Genomic DNA, 18,170 nt, shown 5'->3' with positions numbered 1-18,170 from the left:
TCATTGTCGCATCACTTCACTGGCATAGCGAGGCGGTTGCGCACAGAATTTTTTTAGGCCGGGCGTAGGGAGCCCAAATTGACGACCATATTCGCTTGCCCGGCCTATTCAGATAAGCGGACCCCCCTCCCCGCACGCCTAAAAAAAAAATCTGCCCACATCACTGCGTCACTTGCTTCACCTCTGTGCTGAACGTACTATTTTATAAGCGCACCATCAAGCGAGCAGTTTACATATTGACAGAACAATTGGAGGAGGAATGACCCAAATCTTTCAGATTTCTTTAGTGATGTAAAACCTTAGCAAAACTGAATATTGTAAAAGACAATCATAAATGCTGTATGTTCTCGTTAGCGCTGTCATTATTCTGCATCATGAAATCTTTATGCGCTGTGAAAACTTGGCATGCCGTTGAAGTCACATATCGACGTTAATACCAATCGACGAAAATTTCGACAACCTCAATAACGCCGTTTGGGATTTGCCGCATGCACATAATTCGGCTGATTCCCACTTGGCTGTTCTTAACCTGGCTTCACTGCTACCAAATGAAACAATATTTGATGCATGTCTTTTAATTTTTTTTCAGGGGTATGACACAAATTTGGTTATACTGCAGATAAAGATGCTCCCAACGATGCTAAAGTAAGAAAGCAAGTGAATTTTGGTAAGTGCAGACTTTTTGCACTACGTATATGAAAGCATCGCTTTTTAGGGGCAAACTGTGCATGTGTGGCCAGAGAATAGTTCATTATGCCACATGGTTACACTGGCACTGACAATTCGACATGGCTCCGCTGGCCCGTGTGTGTGCTCACACTGTTACCGTTAAGATAAAATGTTTATGTTTTCATTGCAGGAATTGCTGTTTGTACTAAAAAGCCAACTGCCAAGATTTGTTTACGCTGGTACTCCTAAAAGTATGCTTTCCCTATTTACATGGATTTTGGCTTGCACAAAGCATAACACTTGGGCCTAGATTCACAAAGCTGTCCATGCGCAGGCCTTCATAACAGCGTTTCTTGACTTGCCTTTACCCTGTTTTCTGCAGATGTTTCGTGGGTTTAAAAGTGCCACAGCATGTTGACCTTCCCCACTCTGAAATATTCGCGTTCAAAGTTCCGCAAGAGTGGGCTTAACTTTCTTGTGCACCTCTTTGCTAGTCCAAGATACTGAAGTGTTATGCTCTTACTAGAGGTGGCAGTGTTTCTAAAGTTTGTATTTCCATCACATTTACCAAGTATGCGATCATGGCTTGACTGGTAGCACATCCTCAACAAATGTCTTTGTGGCACATGTAGAAGGCAGTACAAAATAAATAGGCAGACATTCACACCGGGAGCTAACTTCTAATAATGCTTTTTTTTTTTTGGAAACCATGATGTGCTTATTCCAATTTGTCTAACAAGCAGTAACCTGTTTGGCTGTGAACCAACAAGACGTTGAACTAATAAAAGCTTCACATCTTGTTGCTCTCAAATATATATGTATTGGCAAGCTATCTGTGACACTGTCAAACAAAGAATCAGAATATCTGTGCATGCCTTAAGATATATTGCTTCGTTTACATATCTCGTGGCTGTGACTCGTCAACCGAGTGAACAAATGCACCCTAGTTTTCTAAATTTAAAGCATTTTTTGAAGGTAGCACGGTCTACATTTATTTGTCTATAATTTTGTCCAGCCGTTTGCGTCAGGTACAAAGAAATATACTGAAGATTATCATGTAGCCTCTGCAAATGGTTGCTTTCAAGCAGGCTTTGCATGCTTGGCTTGTGCCTACAGGTATTGCACAATTCAAGACGCAGCAGCGTATGATAGAACAGTAGAATCGAGAGCAACTATGTGCACGAGCTAAATAAGTATTTTAACATGAGCGGACAGTACGTGTTATTTGCCACACACATGACCTCATTTAGAATGCCCATTGGTGACTGGGCTCATAGAAATGTAACTCAGCTGTGTATAGGAAACAAGTTAACTGAACCTAAGGGTATCTTTACAAATATGCCTTGTTGAGGTGCTGCACATTTTCTTCCAGAATATTGCTGTCCGAGACATCATGTGAAGAGCGTCTACCACATCAGCATTTATATGGCTTGCCAAGTAACGTTTGGCCGAACCTTCCTTTTTTTCACATTTAGTTTTGCAGTAGACATCCTAGAATGTAAGCGCTGCTTCAGTGTGTGTGACTCATTGTTATGAATTGATTCTGGCATGTTTAACCTCACACTTCTATTTTTTTTCTTGCAGCAATGAGATGCTTCACATATGCCTGCGGTGACGTTCTGCTGCGCTAGCCTGATGGAAACACCAGCTGCGAAACTTGAGTTCTTCAGAATTGGAGAAGTTGCCCTTCTCTCACCAATGATGACACAGACTGCCCTATGCTAGAAATTCAAGATTGTTTTTCCACGGATGACACAGAAAACCTTTGATGTATTATGGTGTTTGTTTAGTGCTGGCTGTGGTGTGGCGAAGTCTACTTTTACGTGTGGTCACACGTCGCCTCATAAAAAGAACAATAAAGCATTTATTTTCCTTTCAATATTGTCCACTTTTTGTGTTAGAAACACCCAAGCAGTGCTCTTCCAAGGAGCTCTCGTCATGTGTTAAGCGTGTGACAAGCATACTCGAGATAAATACTCATTCCCCCAAGGAGTAACTGGAAGCATGTGCAGTTGGTTTTCAGAGAGTAACTGCAAACACGTGGGAGGAACGGTAAAGAGTAACTGTTGCTCTTAGAAGAGCAACTGGTGGGAGTAAGGGTTGGTCGGCAGGGAGTAACTGTTGGTCTGCAGGGAGGAACTGGAGGGAGTAACTGTTCATCCCCCAAAGGAGGAACTGAAAGGAGAGCAACGGTTCCTCCCTCTGCAGTTACTCCTTTTAGGAGAGTAATGGGAGTGGCAATGCAATTGCTCCCTGAAAGGAGCAACCCCTATACCCCTGTTGCTCCGTTTTGGCTTAGAGTGTACGGTGCACGGCTACATACTGGCCCGAAGGCCGTCGTCTGGATCGCGACCGTCCCATTTCATTGGAAGCGAAATTCTTCGAGGCCCGTGCACCGTACACGATGAGAGTGCACAGTAAGGAACACCAGATGGTATAAACTTCCGCAGCCGTCCACTGCGTCGTATCACATAAGCATATCATGGTTTTAGTACCTAAGGCCCCGGATATTACTATTACTAACAAAAAGTAAAAAAAATATTAATATACAGCCGTGAGTAAACTGCTAATAAATATTAGGACCACACGGGTCAGCTTCTTTGGTTAACCATCAGCATCGAGTGCTTGAGAAGTGATTTTTTCTGTTTTGTTTGTGCACAGTTGCAAGTACTACCCTTCTTTTGTCCTGCATTGCTTCTTTTTTCGGTCGCATACATATTGTTACGAGGCAGTGGGCATCATCCTGCCGTGGCAGAGGAATCGATGAAAAAGAAGCGAACTCGCCGCGTGAGATGCTGGCAGCTTTTGGGTGTCACAGCTGCTCGTAAATATTCTAAATATACTCGCTTCTCTCTTTTCGTGTATTCATGATACCCGTGACAATTTACAGTGCAGTGTGAATGAGCACATTTGACGTGATCGCGTCTTGTGTGCATGTGCGTCCGCGCTCGATTTCAGTGCGTCTTTCTCGGCGATCACTCCTCTCTCGCACTCATTTTGCCATGTCTCTTCTCTCCTTTTGTCGCAAAGCATAGTTACCTAACTATACTACGCGGTAGAGAACACGAACGGGAACAATCGTCCACTTCGCATAGTGACCAGCAAAATAATACAATCAGGGTTTTATTGTCCCCAAACTGCGATATTATTATGGGAGGCGCCGCAGTGCAGGGCTGCGGGAATTCCGACCATCTGGTGTTTTTTAACGTGCATTGAGATCGCACAATAGACGGGCTTTTATACTATTCCGAACCCACGGCCTTCGGATCGAAGCCGCGATCTTTCCGTCGGCAGCCGAGCTTTCTAGAGCCACCGCGGCGCACATAGTAGCCAGCGAGATGCTCTCGTCCTTAAACACTGGACTTCGTGCCTTTCTTTTTGTCTCCAATGTTACTAAAGATACCTTTACTCCACGTTTTCGCACGGCCTTCTGCACATTCCCTCTCCTGCTTAGCGGTCGAGATAATATGGAAAGATGAATGAACTTCAAGGTACCTATCTGTTTTAATGCAACCAGTATTTTCTAAGGCTCCGAAAACGATTTTTCAACAAGACCTATGAAGTTCAGTTCTAAATATGGCGCATTATATAAATGTCAAATTTAGTCTGTTTCAAATACAAGTGCTTCGAAGAACAGAGCGAACTAAGCCTTCACTTTCTAAAGCACTGCTTTCTGTCATGAGAATGGCTGTCAGGCAGCTCTGTTCGGCACACCACGCACTGTCCGCAATGAAGACTTATCTGTGCAGCGCGTATATAGTTTAGCTATTGCCAACCTGACTTGGCGGCGCCCCGTTCTAGTTTCCCGTTGCGGAGTACGTGGCTCGGGCACAAAAGTGTCCCGTCTGTTTTGACCACGTGTTATCGCGCATGCATGTATTGCTGATTCCCCTCACGTCTCACACACTGTGTCGCGCCTTCTGCGCTTACAAAAATAGATCTAGACAGTCCACAGATTGCCTGAACACTTCTTGTAGTTAAAATATATTTATGTAGATCTGTTATTTTCTCTGAACAAAAGCTGTTGGCGAGCTTTAGAAAAAACGTCTACAAATCGCATGGTGCTTTTTGTCTCATTTTATTTTTAGGATTGTTTCGTAAACAAAACTTCAGGACACGTATGTTATTCTTTTTGTTTATTTGTATTTTTGTGTAGATTGTCCATAAGCAAAAGTTGGAAAAGCGTTAATATATTCCATAGGTTGTCTAAAAACGAAAGTCAAATCTCTCTTTATACAACTAGTAGACGACAGGCAATTCGGTATATCGTTAGTCGCCCCTGTTATTGTGGCGCCGCTTTCCACTCGCAAGGTGACGAAGGAGAGAATAGAAGAGGCCAGCTCGCGCTGTTCATGAGGGACGCTTCAAGTTCGTCTTGAGTGCAGTTTCCCCGAAACGCGGCCCTACCTTGCCAGCATGCGAGCAAGGAGCGGTGTTTAGACCCTTTGCTCCGTATGTGGCTCGCTTTACGTTCATTGCATCGCTGTGCTCCTAGCGGGCAAAAAAAAAAAAAACTCCGAATAACTTGTTTTTATAGACGGCTGGGTGAGCTCGCTGCTATTTACATCGCTGGGGTGCCTGCACTTTGTGTGCGCTGGACAGCCCTGGCGGCGACATGCTTTGCGCGAGGCAGGGCTAATATACACAAGCAATGCTTCCCCCTAAGGGTGTTCTAGCCAAGTAGTTCACTGACAGGTTCAAAAACGAGGCGTGGCACGACTGGGCTTGGACTACTTGCGCCCAAAGAAGCAGCTAGCTGCCACTTATCTTCATTGGTTTCATAATAAACGTCACCTGTGTAGCGTACCATGAATGCATAGCCGCCGCTGATTGTTTACGGGCAACTGAACGAGCAAAGAACAACAGAGTGCGAAGCAGGCATGCACGTGAACCATTTGTCATGTCCTGTAGTAAAGAATGTGTTGGCAGTGGGCCATGTCTTGTGAAATTCGGGGAACCAGTAAGAGCCATGATGGCGTGACACATGATACAGAACACAAGACACCACCATAAAAAAAAAACAGCAGCACATAGAATATACAAGGGAAATGTTATTTTTTCTGCTCGGTTGAACAATGCTTCTATATACATGTCCAAAAGATAACTCTAAGAAGTCTAGAAGGTTGCAGGCCGTATTCAATTGACTGCTGTTAATTTAACAATATGCTGGCTTCCTAAATTCTATGTCACGATAAAAGTTATAAATTTAGCAGCATAGACGGGTTAGTTTAATAAAGTGAGAAAGCGTACTGGCCGTCTTATCTGGTCAGCGAAAAAAGTGGTAGTGGAGGACTGTGAGAATGACTTAAGTTTGGAGGGACACATGAAGTGGCAATCGTAGCACCAAATCACACCACAACGGTGTCGGTAAAAAGTCACATCTTTGCCGCGAAGGCGAAGCAATGAACACGATAGCAATAAATTGTAATTTCACGCGTAGAATGGCAAGCAGATCGAAACGTGTCCAGCGTTTCTCACGCAGAAATGACGCACAAAACGTACTCACATGTGCGAATGCACACTTATTCTGAACGTCATCAGAATAAGCGCCTCAGTTGTTATTTAGCTGTGTCAGAAAAGCGCCCGCTTTTCGCAAACGAAGACTGCAATGATTGCAGTGACCTTTGTGGACCCGATAACTACAACAGAGTCGTTCCAGGTAAAGCCCGAGGCCCGCCAAGACGAATGATTCTCCCCTCCTCCCCAACGCGAGATAAGGGGGCGCGAGCACAAAGTTGGGGCGCGCGAGGGAGCGTCGCTCCCCTTTTCTAAGCGTTCCAAAGTACGCGTGGGAGATCAGAGCGCGCGCTCCGCCACATGATGTGGCGACGCACGCTCATTGCGCCATCTTGTTGGTAAGGCATAAAGCACGTTTTTTCCCGAAATGCTTGTCAGCAGCGGTGTGGTAGATATAGTTTACCGTTTGAGTGGAGAATGACGTGTGCCTCGGTGGCTTAGTGATTAACGCTTCGCCTCCAAGAAGCAGAGGTCCTGCGTTCGATTCCGTGCGCCGCAGTTTTTTTTTGAGTTTTTTTATTTCTTGCATTTTTTGTATATAGATACGTCTCCATATACGGTGAGTGACGGCAAAACCAACGTCGACGCTTACGCCAACGCCGGCGGCAAAATTCAGCCGACAGTATCCGTTTAATTGCCATGGCAATAAAAACATTCCAGGCCTGCGCAGTCGCAGCGAAAGCACAGTCGCAGCGAAATCTAGAAGAGCGGCCTTTCCGAGCCTTTTCCGAACACTCTTTGAGTAACTCCTGCAAGCAGACTTGCTTGATGCCCACTACGGCAATATTAATAAAAATTTTAAAGCAGTAGGTCGGCATTCACTCTGCTATTTTTCGTCATTCTTTTCAGAAGCGTAGTATCCGTTAAACTATTGCGAGGAGTTTGTTGCCGATTGTTCATGCAGTGGCTGACGACGGTAAGGAATTATGCCTGAAGCGGGTATGCGCCACAGTTATGACTAACGTATGATTGATATGCGGGGTTTAACGTCCCAAAACCACCAATTGATTATGAGAGACGCCGTGGTGGAGGGCTCCAAAAATTTTGACCACCAGGGGTTCTTTGAGATGCACCCAATCTGAGCACACGGGCCTACAACATTTCCGCCTCCATCGGAAATGTAGCCGCCGCAGCCGGGATTCGATTCCGCGACCTGGGGGTCAGCAGCCGAGTACCTTAGCCACTAGACCACCGTGGCGGAGTAACTTATGACTAGGCCGCAATGTTCGTGAAACATCAGTAGTGGTTGCAGTGCTGGCTATTTGATTTTATGTAGCTTAATATGTACTTTTTTGATACAGAGACCACGTCGGGTGAACGTCAGCGGTAGTTGGTGTCGTGCGGTGGAGTGGATTTATACTACTGTTGACGACTACCATCCTCGCGAGCACCAGCGCTTCATATCATCTTATCGCTTCTGGTGTTGCTAATACTGATCTTCCTGTTGGAATCGTTGCGCAAGTGCGAAAAAGTTGGTTACATACTATTATGAAATTCTTCATGTGTCTCTGCATGAAACATTTATACGTATATTTAGTCTGATTTCATGAGCGGTCACTTATTAAAAAAATACAACACCGTCACCTTCCCTCCGCATGCCTCGCATTACGTCGATTTCCAAGGTACGTGGGATCTGCCCAATGGTTTTACGGAGTGGTTAACACATTCGGCTGAAAAACGATTCTCGAAAGGTGAAACGTTGTGCACAGTGTAAGACTAAGCAAATTTTGCTGACTAAACACGTCTCCTTAGAGTGGTACGGACGGCAGCAGCCAGCAATCTCCTCTGCGGACCAGTGAAGTCCAATATTTGAAAAAAAAGGAGGGGGGGGGGCGAAGTGCGAAACTTCTCTGTCGCTGGAACTTGTCCACCGTTTTAATCTAAGATGCTGCGATCAGCCGTGACCGTTATTGCGCAGTGATAAATAGGGGCGGAATGGCATTGCAGCTGCAGTGAAACCCGTTCCTAACCAGGACGCTGAAACCTTGCGCGAAACTTTGTGAACTTGAAGCGCTTTGCCACCTCACTTAGGGCTAAGCAAGTCGCTGGTTCTAATCTTTGACTGTCTGCGTGCTTTGATTGCGTTTGCCAGTGAATGCTCATGCATGCGGGCTTTGCGAGCGCCTGCTCTCGCTCTTACCGGCAAGCTTATCGAAGGTCGCAGGGCCACTCCGCAAATGAACATCGAAGGTGGGGTCGCAGTGAGCTTTACAGTCCATTCTGGCAAGCCCCAAGATAACATCAAACTGTTTATAACATTTCGACGAAATCTTACGCTGGAAGCGGGTCAGCAGCAGACTAATTTGATACGAAGCCACGAGTCGCAGTGCTTGAACGCGATGGCTTATTGAAAGCGCTGAACAAGTGTTACCGCCTTTGAAACGTCACTCTATTGACTGATGTCATCGTTTACCACACCGGAAAAAACTGTTACCACCAGGTTTGTCAAGGCTTATTTTTTATTCAATGGAGTTCGTCGCATTTAGTGGTCTGTGTTCGCGCATTTAATGTGCAGCACCGGGTTCACTTGTTCCAGGGGTAACCCAACAAACGTCTTCCTATCCTGATAGAACACCACGCATGGTTTTCTGTATACTAGAAGCGTGCACCATCCCGACCCGCTCATTTCCCTTACGAAATTTGGGTGGAGGGGAACGTTGAACTAGAAAAAAAAATATTAAGTGTTTTTTTTTTCCTGATTCTCAAGTGCTTCAGCAAGTGCAGCGCTCTCCCCACAACGCCCCCCCCCCCCCCCTTTCCGAAGAAAAACATTCCTCTCTACGGGCTTGATCGTCATGATTTAAATTTTTTTCAGCACGCTACGACCAAATGACGGAACAGAAAATCAGCACCGACTTTCAAGAAATTGTCCTCTCGTTAGTGATCGTGGTATCTTCCCTTTTGTCTTCCTCTATACTCGAGCGTTTTCCATCTTTGCCCTGACACACCAGCGACGACCGGTCGGGCCTTCCAAGTTCTCAGTTCCACGATGCGTGGGCTTCACTAACGTTTCAGCATAATAATAGTCCTTTAGGGCAACAGCATTGATAGAGAGTGTAGCTGCGCGTGTTTTCATGTGTGCTTGTAGTGGCCTATTCACAGATTCTCACCATGGAGCAATTATGAAGATGTAGGTGTTTCGCAATAGCACTTGCAGTCGGCATGCACCATGAAAAAGTTTCACACGGCAAATGCTACGTGTTCGACGCACAGATGTGCCTTCTTTCGTGGCACGGTTAAAGTGACTAATTGATGTGAATCCTGGTAGGTGAATGACAAAAAATTGCGCACGGAGACCGATCATGCTGTCTCGTTCTGATAATAAATGTGAAGCAGCAGTTTTCTTGCTTCGGTGACACTCACCAGACATAATTGTAATATAGCCCCGCCGCAGTAGTCTAGTGGCTAAGGTACCCGGCTGCTGACCCGCAGGTCGCGGGATCAAATCCCGGCGGCGGCGGCTGCATTTCCGATGGAGGCGGAAATGTTGTAGGCCCGTGTGCTCAGATTTGGGTGCACGTTAAAGAACCCCAGGTGGTCGAAATTTCCGGAGCCCTCCACTACGGCGTCTCTCATAATCATATGGTGGTTTTGGGACGTTAAACCCTAGAAATTAATCCATCAATAATTGTAATATATGGAGCTGAGCTTCAAAGCGCCAGGCTTAAAAGCGCGTGGTTAAATCATAAAGTAGTCGAACCTTGTGCGTCGTAGGCTCTCTCACACGTATGCACAATCGTACTGGGCCAACGAAACAACAGAAGGACACGAATAATAACAATATTGGCTGAAAACGCCCTTTTTTTTCAGTCCGTGAGCCTATCTACACATGGGGCTCATTGTTGCGCAGTGCAGGAACTATCGGCGGCACGAGTGGAAACGTTGCGTCTGGAAGGACAACGCAGGCGCCAATGAGTGGGAAGACGCAGTGGCCTGTCATCTACATGCGACGGCGGTTGTCGCCTACCGCCAAATTACTGCAGTCTCCTAGGTGCACGTAAACACCGCCGACACAGGCCTCTGAAAAGCTGCAAGCTCCTTGTATGACCACGTGTACGACTCTGACAACGGTTTTCTCTAGCGACGGACTGCTCGTGTAGTAGTACCCTTGAACGGGTCGCAACGCGCGGAGGCATACTGACGCTCACTTTATAGATGTTATCGGTCCGCTGCTTTAGCTCGCGAGCCCCTTAGCTTCGCTCACGCCTCTGCTTCATGAAGGCTGTTCTAAATTTCAATTCGAGCACCTTCGCCAAGGCTACTCTGACATGCTACCCGAACGCTTCAGCTTTTTGTATATTCGTACTCAAGTCCTGACCTCGGCAGAATGGATACGTGGAGTTCCGTTTTTCACGCTGGGCAGCGCAAGTTGATCACGACCTACATGGGACGAGCTGCGCTTTCCTCTCTCTGGGTATTGTGTCAAGACCAAGGTGAAGCGTGTGTGCGCATATTGAACTCAAAGAGCGAAAACGCATTCAATGCGCCTTGCTCATCTTTTGGTTTATGTGCCACATATAACACGCACTTCTTGTGCGGGACACCTTTATTGACGGCGTCCTTGCGTAGCTCCTGCATTCCTCCAGGTATATTCGCAATGACCGTCTTAATTGTGTACTTCCTGGCACATCTCTGATGTATTATTCACCACATCGCTCTAAAATACATTTAAGATGCTACAGATGAGGAAGAACAAATTAAGAGCATACGTGCTATTTCGCCTGTCTTCTCAGATTGGGTTATAATCAATGAATGAAGACATTATTTATGGAAGTGATGTGGGAAAGCATAAGCGATACCTTGAAGTTAAATGAGCAAACTCGAGAATATGTTCCGCGCTTCGACAGAGGATATAACCTTAATATTTTCATATATCTTAGTAACAAGGCCGTGTGGAAATTAAGTCGAACTGACGTTCTATAAAGGTAGACGTCATGAAGATAAAAAGTTTTCCTACGAAAACAAAGAAAACGAGTAGGGGGAGGGCATTGCTTCCACTGGGTGTCATTGTCAGGACCTGGGTATAATAGTTTAGTTTGGTACATTGAAAATAAGAGATTTGCTTGTTAGTCGATAATTGATATATATGTGGGGTTTAACGTCCCGAAAGCACCATATGATTATGAGAGACGCGCTAGTGGAGGGTTCCGGAAATATGGATCACCTGTGGTTCTTTAACGTGTACCCTATTCTGAGCATAAGGCCTACAGCATTCCCGCCTCCTTTGAAAGTACAGCCGCCGCAGCCGGCATTTGATCCCACGACCTGCGGGTAAGCAGCCGAGTAGCTTAGCCACTAGACCACCGCGGCGGGGCTGCTTGTTAGTGGATAGAAGCGCAGCTTGAACGTACGTTTGTTTGAGTGGGGATGCATTTTCAACATGGCGAATTACCATGAGCATTGCAGCATGAACTGCGAATCTAGAAAACAACAACTGCAGGCACTCATGGTGAACCAGAGATCACGTACTCGACGCCAGCATGTCTTTTAAGAGCTTTGATAGATGGTGCGTTGCGGGTCTGCGTCTCTTCAATGTAACGGGAGCTGTCACGACGCCATGGTGCAGCAAAGTTTGGTGGCGTATGTTCTTCGGCTTTAAGTGATAGTAGGCCGTTGTTAATGTCAATGAGATGTTAAAATCAGCCTTACGTTGTGTACGTAGAGTCGCGGTGATCAGTTCGGCCACTTCTAGGAGATCTTGACGCTGTCTACACCTTACATTCTCTCCCATTCACGCAGAATTGCCCCACCACGGTGGTCTAGTGGCTAAGGTACTCGGCTACTGACCCGCAAGGTTAGCAGCCGAGTACCTTAGCCACTAGATTCATTGCAAGTTGCACAGATACGTACAAGTGCGATTAAAAGTGCGCAGACCACGGGATTGCGTGGCAGAGTGCATCGACACGCCAACTAGTGACGAGACATGACGAGGCATGTGCTGCAAAGGCGCATGCGCGTTCCGTCTTATTATTTGGCTTCTCATGTCGCTCTTGCGGCGGCTGAATTTCCTATGAAGGCAGAAACGCTGTAGGCCCGTGTGCTCAGATTTGGCTGCACGTTAAAGAACCCCAGGTGGTCGAAATTTCCGGAGCCTTCTACCACGGTGTCTCTCATAATCAATTGGTGGTGTTGGGACGTTAAATCCCACAAATCAATCCATTATTATCCACGCAGACTTCTCTGCTTCTGTAAAGACAGAATTAGCGACAATGAGCAGAACTTAATGTCGCGCATTGCGCTTACGTGGGTGCCAAGTATGGAGACGACCAAAACGACCATATCTCAACTGCATTTCTTTATTTTATCATTCGCCAAACAATGACAGCATAGCACGCCATGGCAAAGTGAGGGATGAGTTTGTTCACGTTTTCGTTCCCCTTTTCTTCATGAATGTCACTTGATCTCTGGCTGTCGTATAAGCCAAGTACGCACTTTTTGTTAATAATATTATCCTTACAAAACAGTTATTCTGTTTTCGCGTGCTATACACATTCGCTTCATTTACAGTATCGTTGCGGCCCGCGGATTGTGGGATCCAGTCCCAGCTGTGGCAGCTGCATTTTCGATGGAGGCGAAAAATGCTGTATTTCCGGGTGCTCAGATATGGGCGCACGTTAAAGAACCCCAGGTGGTGGAAATTCCATGAGCCCTCCACTACGGTGTGTCTTATAATGAAATCGTGGTTTCAACACACCAAATCTTTACTAAAATTATTATCATTAGATAAGAAATACAGAGTTAATGTCATAACTTGGTTACATGACCACGTTCGGAACAAACTGTTTGGCTGTATGGTTCTTAAAGAAACAAGAAAATAATATTGTCAAAAGTGGTCCTGCATTCGAATATATTAATCTAGGTGGTATGTTTCACTTGACATATCTGCGTTTATTTGTATGCGTTTATACTGACGTATGCAATGAATTACGTTACAAGCTCTATTGGGACTAAAATTTTCTAATACGTAATTGCAGACGAAGATATACCGAGTAAAACTGAAAGAAGAATACTTGATATGTGATTACTTCAAATTTGTTTTTCATTCACAGTATCTCGGCAGGCGTTGTTAATTTTCAAATAAGCCCGTCAAAATGCTCCTAATACGTTCTCGTTCGATAAACCGGCCAAGGCGAAGTTGGTTCGTATTCAAAGAAGCGAGTGGTTCGCTAGTATATGCGGCTGCTGCTTGCCTTCATTGTCAAGTTTCCGATGGCTTGATATTATTACGAGGCAGTGGGCATGGCTCTACCGTCGTGGACAACAGTTCGATGAAAAAGAAGTGGACTCGCCGCGCGAGAGACTGGCAGCTCTGAAGCGTCACTTTGGCATGTAAATATAGGAAATACGCTCATTTCTCTCTTCCGTGTGTTTGCGAGCTCCGTAACAAATTGGTGGGAGTGCTGGGTAACGAAGCGCCATACAACGGAGCTCCGCAGTGGTCGTCAAATCGGAGTTTCCGTGATGGAACACGGGACTGATCCCACGGCCACCTCTCCATCGGCCTCGGCGACGCCCGCACCATCCACGGCAACGCCTCCACTGGCCCCACCCCCACCCACGTACGTGCTGACGCATCCGAAGCATCCTGGAACGTTCTGCGGTACGGACCAAGTTGATGTCGACGACTGGATAGCCGACTACGAACGCACCAGTGCTCTCAACCGGTATGATCCGACTCTTATGCTGGCCAATGTGCTGTTTTACCTGAAAGGCACGGCCAAAGTCTGGTACGAGAACCATGAGGAGGAGATCGGCAGTTGGGACACCTTCAAGGAAAAGCTTCGCGACTTATTTGGGAAGCCCATCGGTCGAAAGGCGGCTGCAAAGAAGGAGTTGTCTATACGTGCTCAGACGTCCACAGAGCCGTATATCTCATATATACAGGACGTGCTGGCTCTATGTCGTAAAGTTGACAACGACATGTCGGAGTCTGACAAGGTTGGCCACGTCCTCAAGGGCATAGCGGACGACGCGTTCAACCTGCTAATGTGCCGGAACTGTGCGACCGTCGACGAAATTATTGAGGAATGCCGGCGTTTTGAACTGGCCAAAAGCAGGCGGATTTCAAGATCATTTACTCGACTGCCGAACACCGCAGCGACGTCCTCCTGCGAAGATGGACTGTCCTCCCATCGGCAGTCTTCACCAGCGTCTGAAATTACGCGAATTGTCCGGCGGGAAATCGAAGCAATTACACCTACTCTTCCCGCCAACGGCCACGTCGATTTGCAAGTACCTCAGGTTTGCTTGGTACAGTCGATTGTGCGGGAAGAACTGAGCAATTTGGGCTTCGATGTCTGCGCCGTTGCTCAGTCTCGACCAATTGGCTTCCGTTCAAGGTCGCCGCCTCGCCCCAGGTCACCACCCCAAGAAAGGTCTTATCCACGCTCTCGCAATCCGGCCGAATGGAGAACTGCGGATGATCGGCCGATCTGCTTTAACTGCCGCCGCATAGGTCACGTCGCACGGTATTGCCACAACCATTGGTCTTCGTCCCGAAACCAGTATAACACTGCTCGCCGCACCGATAGCTACCGTCGTTTCCAACCTCCTGAGCCGATCGCCGACAACTACCGCCGGCCTCTGCCCGTCGATTCCTACGCCTGCGATGCCCCTGATACGCAGCACAGCCGCTCACCGTCGCCTCGACGTCACCAGTCTCGTTCGCCGCCAGGACGTCGCCCGTCGTCCCCTTCTCCTCTACGACGACGCCCGACCTCCCCGCTCAATTCTCACCAGGGAAACTAAGCGGTGCAGCTCTTGGAGGTGAAGCTGCATCCTCGGTACCGACCTCAAATCCTCTCCTTGTACTGCCGACACGACGAAATTTGATCGACGTCGACGTTGACGGCCTGACTGTTTCTGCACTTGTTGACACTGGGGCGCATATTTCTGTGATGAGTGCCCGACTTCGTCGCCGCCTGAAGAAAGTGCTCACACCGGCTGCCCCTGGCGTTATTCGTGTCGCCGACGGAAGAAGTCTTGCCATCACAGGAATGTGCACAGCACGCATCACTATCGCCGATCACCCCACATCTGTTCTCTTTGCAGTTATTGAGCAGTGCCCAAATGACCTAATTCTTGGTTTAGATTTCTTGTCCACCCATGCTGCTCTCATCGACTGTGCAACCGGCGTTCTTCAACTTGAACTGCCTCGACTTGGACCTGTGCCGTCCTCACCGTCACACCGCTTGTGCGCTGTTGATTATGTTCGGCTGTCACCGCAAGCCACCACGTGTGTTGCCTTAACGATATCACCAGCTCTTCCTGACGGTGACTACATAGTGTCTCCATTGGTGGATGTGCTCTTGGCTCGAAGTGTTGCTGTGCCGCATACAATCGTGACTATTGTGGACAACTACGTTCAGCTTCCGCTCCTTAACTTCAGTAGTTCGACCCAAGTTCTCCCGCAAGGCATTTCGTTAGCCCACGTTTCCCCACTTGATGCATGTAGCATCGTGGCATTGGACCCTGAAGACTGTTCGTCCCATACTGCAGCCAGCCGAGCAAACGCACCTAGCGACGAAATCACGATGATGATCGCCCCTGATCTTCTGCCCTGTCAGTTGGCGCAACTTCACCACGTTCTGACTACCTACCGAGATATTTTCGACTTCGATGACCGCCCTTTAGGTCAAACGTCCTTCGTGCGTCATCAAATACATACCGGCGATGCTAATCCTGTTAGACGGCGACCGTATCGTGTTTCCCAGTCCGAACGCCAGGTCATACAACGAGAAGTCGAGAAAATGCTCTCCAAAGGAGTCATAGAGGCCTCTTCAAGTCCATGGGCGTCACCTGTTGTTTTAGTGAAAAAGAAGGATGGCAGCTGGAGATTTTGCGTTGACTACCGTGCCTTGAACAAGATAACCCGCAAAGACGTATATCCGCTGCCACGAATCGACGACGCCCTTGATTGCCTTCATGGCGCGCGATACTTCTCATCTATTGATCTGCGTTCGGGCTACTGGCAAATTTCTGTCGACGACTTAGACCGAGAAAAGACTGCCTTCATCACACCGGACGGCCTTTATCAGTTCAAGGTTATGCCTTTTGGGCTGTGCAACGCCCCGGCAACGTTCGAACGCATGATGGACTCTCTTCTTCGTGGTTATAAATGGTCCATCTGTCTTTGCTACCTCGACGATGTGATTGTTTTTTCCCCAACATTTGAAACTCACTTAACTCGTTTGTCGACCATTTTAGCCGTTTTTCGTCGAGCAGGACTCCAGCTGAACTCGAAAAAGTGCAATTTCGGCCGACAACAAATCACGATCCTTGGTCATCTTGTAAGTGCTGCTGGCGTCCGACCTGACCCTGACAAGATTAGCGCTGTCAAGAATTTCCCTCTGCCTTCTTCAACCAAAGATGTTCGGAGTTTTGTGGGCTTATGCTCGTACTTCCGCCGCTTTATACGCGATTTCGCTACAATTGCACGACCACTAACTGATCTTCTCAAAAAGAACGTGCCCTTCTCGTGGGGCCAAGACCAAGCAGCTGCGTTTTCCACGCTGATCGACCTGCTCATTTCACCACCAATACTGGCTCACTTTGACCCGTCTGCGACGACTGAAGTACGCACAGACGCCAGTGCTCACGGAATCGGCGCCGTCCTCGCTCAACACCAGGGAGGCCAAACGCGTGTTATTGCGTATGCCAGCCGCCTTCTCTCCACATCTGAGCGAAACTATTCGATAACAGAGCGCGAGTGTCTTGCGTTGGTCTGGGCTGTAGCGAAATTTCGCCCCTACTTGTATGGCCGCGAGTTTTCAGTTATTACGGACCACCACGCTCTGTGTTGGCTGTCGTCGCTCAAGGACCCAACTGGCCGCCTAGGTCGCTGGGCTCTACGTCTCCAGGAGTATAACTTCGACGTAATTTATAAGTCGGGCAGGTTGCACCAAGATGCTGATTGTCTCTCGCGTTATCCGGTGGACCCTACTAGCCTCGCTGTCCATGAAGGCGATTCTTGTGTGCTCGCCATATCTGATTTGCACGACATCGGCACAGAGCAGCGCCGGGACGCAACCCTCAAGAAGGTCATTCAGCGAGTATCTTCAGGACATTCCGACCCTTCTCTCCGTCAATATGTCCTTCGCAACGACATTCTGTATCGTCGCAACATGAAGTCTGATGGCCCGGAATATTTGTTAGTTATTCCCCAACACATGCGTGCCACTATTCTTCAACATCTGCATGACGCACCGACGGCGGGACACCTGGGTTTTTCACGCACCTATCACCGCGTGCGGCAACGGTTCTTTTGGCCTGGCATGTATAAATTTGTGCGCCGTTATGTCGCTGCTTGCGAGCGCTGCCAGCGTCGGAAACGTCCTGCTCTCCGTCCGGCTGGCCTGCTCCAACCTATCGACATTCCCCCGGAACCATTCTTCCGCATCGGCCTCGACTTGCTCGGACCTTTCCCGACGTCCGTGTCAGGCAACAAGTGGATCGCTGTCGCAACCGACTATGCGACCAGATACGCGATAACTCGTGCATTGCCAACTAGCTGCGCTACAGACGTCGCAGACTTTCTCCTAAATGACGTCATTCTGCGGCATGGAGCTCCGCGCCAGCTTTTGACGGATCGGGGCCGCTGCTTCCTCGCAAAAGTTATCGACGAAATCCTCCGGAGCTGCTCTACCGAACATCACCTTACTACTGCCTACCATCCCCAGACTAACGGTCTCACGGAGCGTCTCAACCGAACTCTTACAGACATGTTGTCTATGTACGTCTCTGCTGACCACCGTGACTGGGACGCAATGCTCCCCTACGTTACATTTGCATATAATTCGTCAAGACATGACACCGCCGGCTACTCTCCATTCTTTCTTTTGTACGGCTGCAACCCTGCGTTGCCATTCGACACACTCCTTCCTTCTGCTACTATCCAACCAACGGTCTATGCGCAGGACGCTGCTTCTCGAGCCCGCGTCGCTCGCCAAATCGCGCACACTCGGCTCAGTGCTTCTCAGGCCGCA

General features: G+C 47.9%; 1 protein-coding gene and 1 long non-coding RNA gene across 3 annotated transcripts in view; both read left to right on the top strand.

Moving 5' to 3' along the window:
• LOC119174110 (NADPH oxidase 4) overlaps positions 1 to 18,170 on the top strand; it is a 261,285-nt gene that overhangs the window by 38,540 nt on the left and 204,575 nt on the right. The window lies entirely within an intron of this gene.
• On the top strand, positions 674 to 2,548 carry LOC142818028 (uncharacterized). Its single transcript, XR_012895491.1, has 2 exons — positions 674 to 920; positions 2,042 to 2,548. It is a non-coding gene; the product is annotated as an uncharacterized LOC142818028 (long non-coding RNA).

This window comes from Rhipicephalus microplus, chromosome 5, assembly GCF_043290135.1.
Source record: "Rhipicephalus microplus isolate Deutch F79 chromosome 5, USDA_Rmic, whole genome shotgun sequence".
NCBI classification, from domain to species: Eukaryota; Metazoa; Arthropoda; class Arachnida; order Ixodida; family Ixodidae; genus Rhipicephalus; species Rhipicephalus microplus.
This window is presented reverse-complemented; position numbering and strand designations above follow the sequence as displayed.